General features: G+C 64.4%; 1 pseudogene; it reads left to right on the plus strand.

Moving 5' to 3' along the window:
• The first annotated feature begins 2,095 nt into the window (after window positions 1-2,095).
• LOC148595388 (maestro heat-like repeat-containing protein family member 7) lies at window positions 2,096-5,639 on the plus strand (annotated as a pseudogene).
• Window positions 5,640-5,906: the final 267 nt, after the last annotated feature.

The following is a 5,906-nucleotide window of genomic DNA, read 5'->3' on the forward strand; positions in this document are numbered from 1 at the left end:
TGGCAGCAGGAGCTCCGAGAGGAGTGGGAAACTGCAGGCACCTTGAGGTTTTCCCGGTCCAAGGACACCAGGGAAATGAGCAGGGTAAGGAGCGCGTCCCTGGCTGGGACTTCCAGCTGTGGGGTCAGCCTGCAACGTGGACGCGGAGAGGGGTGGCTGCCAGGTGGGGCTGAGGAGAGGGCTGGCACTTTCCTTAGGCCAGGACTAGCCAGGGGCTTCCTGTGTGCATCCCACAAGCTCTGCTTCCCTGCAGGAGCAGCGGGTGGGGACCTTAACCCCAGGCACCAGCCCCATCCCAGCGCCGTCACCCCAGCCAGCAGAGCCCCGGCTCCTGGCTCGGAGGGACTCGCTGTGCCAGCGCTGCCCCATGTCGCTCTCCAGGGCCACGCGCTGCTCAGCCAGGCAACGCAGTTGGGAGCCTGGCTGTGACATCTCCCTCAGGGCTGCCTTCTTTTGTGCCCTAGATGTTTGGGAAACACCTCCATCCAGACGAGAAGGCAGAGGCCATCCTTGTAGCCATCCGGGGCATGAGAGCCTGCAGCAGCTATGACACGCAGGCGGCTGCTCACATGCTGGACGAGCTCGTCACAGACGACGCGTGCCTTTTGGAGCATGTGAGTAGCCTGCGTGTGGCACGGCCGGGGTTCAGGCCCTTTGGGGGCTTGTTTTTCCCCTGAGTGCATGTCTACCAGACACCCAACTGCCTCTGTGGCCAGCCCAGAGTGGTGGCAAGGGCAGGCATTCTCCGCGGGAGCTGTGCAGAGGGCTGCAGTGCGGCAGCAGCCTCACACTCTGCCATGTGGGCTGCAGGCACCAAGGCTCGTGAAGAACATATGGGAAAACATCCTGGCCGTGCGAGATGCATCTGCACGGCTCAGCCTGGACAGAGCTCTTCTCCTCCTGAGCAGCGCATGCCCAGACAAGGTGGTCGCCAGCCTGTTGAGCTGCTGCCCCTCGTGTGACAGGTCTGTGCTGGCCAGGGGCAGGGGCAGGGACAGGGCTGCGGCCTCGCAGGCCACGGGGCTGCAGCCGCGGCAGCCGCTGACAAAGCGCTCTGGGCCCGCAGCGCCGCCGGGGCCATGTGGAAGGTGCTGCTGTCCAGGCCTGGCGCCGCGGAGCCGGTGCTGCGGGAGCTGCTCGGCGCGCTGCAGGACTGGCAGCTGCCCGAGGCAGCGGCCTCGGCTGTCTCGTCCCTGGCCGTGAGTTTGTGGGGGAAGCCCCACTCTCCCCTCGGGCTGCCCTTGCCCCTGCGGCGAGAGGCCGGGCTCCCGCTGCCCTTCTCCATGCAGCCCCAAGCTGGGGCCTCCCCGGGATGCACAGGCCCAGCGTGGGAGGGGGGCTACGGCTGGCAGGGCCCTGGCCAGTGCCAGCTTGCTGGGCTGCTGGGCCTGCTTTGGGCCCTCTGCACACCTGGACACACGGAGCTGGCCTGAGCGGCTGGCTGTCTCCCTCCGCCTCTGCATGGCCCTGCCTTGTGCGGCACGCGCTCAACCTGCTCTGGGGACAGGACTAGGGGAAGGGCCATGTTAGGGTTCCAGGCAGCAGAAACGTCATCAGGGCTGAGTCAGGGGAACCAGGGTGCCCTCCACGCTACGTGTGGCCCTCCAGGGGGATGTCCTCACTGCCCAGGAAGGCTCACGGTGGCTTTGTGGCACCCGAGCCCCAGGAGCTGCCGTGGCTCTGCTCTGGCCAGGCAGCCCCTCCAAGGCGCAGGGCACTGCTAGGAGTTTCACCCCCGAGCTCCAGCAGCACAGGAGGGACATGTCAGCAGCAAGGGCTGTCTCTGGGCTTTTTCTGCAGGCAACGCGTGCACTCCAGGAGATCCTCCACCAGCCCCACTGCCTGCACGTGCTAGGGGCGTTCTTCCCCCAGCTCCTGCTGGCGCTGCTCTTCCAAAGCTCTTTCATGGCAGCGCTGGAGCAGAACGAGTCAGACGCATTGTGGGGGAAATGCCGAAGGGAGGAGTCCACGTGCAGCAGCCCCGTGAGGTGCTCCATCACGTCCCCGCCGTCCCTGGCAGGCAGGGCTGCAGGCAGGGCCAGGGGTGCGAGTGTGAGCGGGTGTTTTCTCTGCACACAGGCTTGCAGTGCAGACCATGAAAGCACTGCTGTGCCGGGCCGGCTATGAGAACGTGGTGCTGGCCATGGCAAGGAAGGGCGGCTGGGATATGCTCCTGCACGCTGAGACCCATCACCAGGGAGTGGGTTTGCTGGCCAGGTGAGAGCCCCTGTCTCCCCGCTCTGCCGCAGCATTTCACCCCTGCGCACAGGGTGACTCTCAGAGCCCACGGGGGTGCCCAGTTCTCCACGCAAAGGTGGCTTTGTTCTGTGCGTGGTGGCCCAAGGGATGTGACGGGAGGCAGTGAGGGTGCAGGCTCAGGAGAGCTTTGCCTGGGCTGCTCAGGCCTCACAGAGCCTTCTTCCCTCCGCCAGAGAGATGAGGAAGAGCCCAAGAGCGCTGCGCCTGCTGCTGTTCCAACAGCTGGCAGTGCTGCTCTTGGGCGAGGAGCCCTGCACGGAGATCCCTGCCATGGCTTTCCTGGTGGAGGTGAGCCTCGTGTGGGCACTGCCCTTCTGGGGTGCTTCTAGCTCCAGTGCTGTCTGCGACCCCCAGCTGTGGGATGGAGGGCAACGAGCGCAAGTGGGGCAGTGGGTGTTCTGCCATGAGTCCCCTCGGCCTTCACCCCTCTGCAGCGGGCTCCTTCTTGTCCCCACGTGTATTTGATGCCTCCTTTGTGTCGCGTCTCTTTTGAAGGGCTCCTCCAGAGCATGAGGACAGGAGGCTGGTGCAGGGAGGGGAGGAGCAGGCCAAGGCTGTGCCCTGCGCTGTGTCCTGAGGCCCCAGGCAGGGAGGGGGTCCCGGGGGCTCCCTGCCGTCACTGCTGCCCTTGGCCAGGCTTCCTCTGAGCCCGCTGCCCTTGCCCTGAGCTACTGCTGGGATCCAGTGGTGTCCGACACAGGCAGTGCTGTGGCCATTGCCACCTTCTCTGTGCTGTGCATTGCAGCTTATGGCCTGCAGTGACCTTCAGGCAGATGAAGATGTCTTCCTGGGAATCTCTGTGGTGTCCCTGAAGAGTCACAGCAGGGTAATGCATAAGCTGGGACTCAGAAGCCTCCTCGTGCTGTGCAGCAGACAGGAGATGGTGAGCAGGGCATCACTGGGGGAAGCTGTGTGAGCTGGGCGCTGGGTGCCAGGGAACAGGCTGGCTTGGACTTTGCTGGGCCTCGGGAGCTGAGGGGGCTGCAGATCTCAGCCCAGCACCTAGCAAGCCATATCTGAAAGGGTGTGAGACTGAGGGAAGCTGCTGTCTAATAAGGTGCCAGGGTAGCCTTTTATTTCTGTTTTTTTTTAATTGAACTTGTATTTCTCACATACAGGTCAGAAAAATGCATGTCCTGATGCCTCTGCTCATGAGACACTTGCAGGACCAGGACAGGGACATGAGCAGCCAGGCCCTTCTCGTGCTCAGCCGTGTGGTCCGTGTCCTGGAGAGACCAACACTCACGGACACGGCTCCAGAGCTGGCTGAGAAACTCCTGCCACTCTTTGAGGATGTAAGGCGGGGGGCAGAGCCGTGGGGCTGGCCGGTGTGCGTGGGAGGCTGCCAGGAGCCTTTCTGCCAAGGGCTATTGGGATACTGCCCTGTGCTGCCCATGCTGTCCTGGCTGCAGGGCTGCATTGCACCAGTGCAGCCTGTGCAGGAAGCTGCCACGTGCGGTGCCAGGGCTGAGGAGCTCTCTCTTCCTTGCCACCAGGAGCGCGAGCACACACGAAAGCTCTCCATGCAGCTCTTCAGCAAGCTCGTGGAGACAGCAGCGGGCACCGCAAAGGAGCAGATGAAGCAGCAAGTGCACACGAGCACGCTGCCGCTGCTCTTCCACCTGCAGGATGAGAGCCCCAGTGTGGTCGAGGTACGGCTGAGCAATGGGACACTCTGGGGAGCCCAGTAGCCACGTTGGGAATAGCTGTGGGAGGTGGTCCTGGCCGAGTCCTGCCTGGATGTCTCTGGGGCTGCAGCCCTTCAGCCTCCTGCTGGCCTGGGCCGCAGCTCAGCAGCTCTCGGGAGTCTCTGCTGTGCTGCCTGTTCAGGACAGGCTGGCTCAGGTGGTGCTTGCTCCATGTTTCTGCCAAGCGAGGGGGGCCAAGGACCCCAAAGCAGATTCAGTGCCCTGCTGCTGCCCCTTGCCATGAAAGGCCAGCAAATGCCCTGAGTCTTGTCAAGAGGAGGGCGGTGGGGGGCACAGGCTCTTGTCCCATGGGCTGCGGTGGCATCTCCCCGTTTTTCCCATGTGCAGGCTGCTCAGGAAGCCCTCCTTGGTGCCGCCAAGCTCCTCAAGTGGAAGGAGCTGAGGCGCTTGGCTCAGAGCCAGCAGACTTGGCTGATCAGCAAGTGCCTGGTAAGGACAGTCCTCAGGTCGCAGCCCCAGCCCGGAGCAGCTCTTTCCTCCTCCGTGCCCAGTGCGTGTGGCTGGCGGCTCCGGGTGCAGGAGCAGCACTCGCGGGCTCTCCTGCAGGCTCCTCTGCCTGTGCTGAGCCCTGGGATGCTGAAGTTGCCCCTGGCCCAGCTGGGCCTTGCAGCAGGAGGGCCCCTCAGCGCGCGGGGCAGCAGGGCCCTCCGCTGCCTCCAACGCTGGCTCGGCGCTGCCCGGCCTCTGCGGGGGGTCCTGAGTGTGGTGGCAGGGGGAGGCGGCTGCTCCTGGGGAAGGACGGCGAGAGGACGGTGTGCGCTGAGCCCTGTGCTCTCCCCAGCTGGCCGGGAGCAGGGGCAGGAGGAGGGCGGACGAATACCTGCGCCAGAGCCTGTCCTACCTGGAGAGCAGCCAGGAGTCCCTGCGCGAGGCGGCCGTGCGGTTCCTGGGTGAGCCCCGAGCCCTGGGCTCCATCTCTGTTCTGGGACAGCTCGGCCTCAGCCCCGGCTGCTGCGCTGGCAGCAAAAGCAGCCCTGTGACTGCTGCAGCCCCCGTGCCTGAGGCAGCGCCTGGGCGCCTGGAGGCTCCGTGCCACCCTCAGCCATCTCTGCCCACAGCGGTGGGGCTGGTGGGAGTCCCTCGCAGCAGGAGCCCTGGGGGTTACACTGGGGAAAGGGGACTGGGGTGAGCCCTGCCCGAGGGGAGGTGGGTGCCTGGCCAGGCAGGCAGGACTGGGGGCAACAGCTTTGAGGAGCAGGATTTATGGGGCGCTGTGTGTGTGCCTAGGGCATGCTGGGCAGCACACCAGGGAGCAGAGCAAGGAGACGGTGGAGGTCATCTGTGAGAGTGAGTGAGGGCAAGCAGGGGGTCACACGGGGCTGGTGGGACAAAGAGAGACCCTGTCCAAGGAGCTCCCATCCCTGTGTAGGTGAGGAGGGCTCTGCTGCCCGAGAGGAGCGGAGCAGGAGTGCTGTGGGGAGAGTAGAGAGACATTTCAGGCACCTTGGGCACATTCCTGGGCAGCAGCTGCCAGCTAATCCATTAGAGCCCCTGGCTCCGTCCTGGCTGTGGCAAGAGCTGGGTGGGACTGGTGGTGTTAGGAGGAGAGGCCTGGGGCCCGCGGGGATATGGGGGCTTCATCTGAGCTCGTGCTTCCCCCGTCAGCCCTGAAAGGCCTGCAGGAGGACAGCAGCCCATCCATCTCTTCCCTGGCCACCCAAACCATGCTGATCCTGAGAGCTGCAGGGAAGGGGGCTGCATCCACGGGCGCCCAGGAAGGCCTGTGCAACCGCCTGAGGAGAGCGTGGGAGAGGCGGCACTGCCCTCTGCAAGGTGTCAGTCTTTGCTGCTGGTGCTCAACCACGTCCTGACGCCAGGCTGCTCTGTGCACAGGCCTCATTAAAGAAACGTTCCTGTCTCTTCACCGTGTGTCGTGTCTTTTCTTTGGCAAACCAAGCAGCAGCAAATGCAGCTTGTGAAGGGATTGGGGTCCCCCTC

This window comes from Tinamus guttatus, unplaced genomic scaffold (assembly GCF_059628265.1).
Source record: "Tinamus guttatus ecotype Peru unplaced genomic scaffold, ASM5962826v1 Tinamus_guttatus_pri_ptg000106l, whole genome shotgun sequence".
Classification (NCBI taxonomy): Eukaryota; Metazoa; Chordata; class Aves; order Tinamiformes; family Tinamidae; genus Tinamus; species Tinamus guttatus.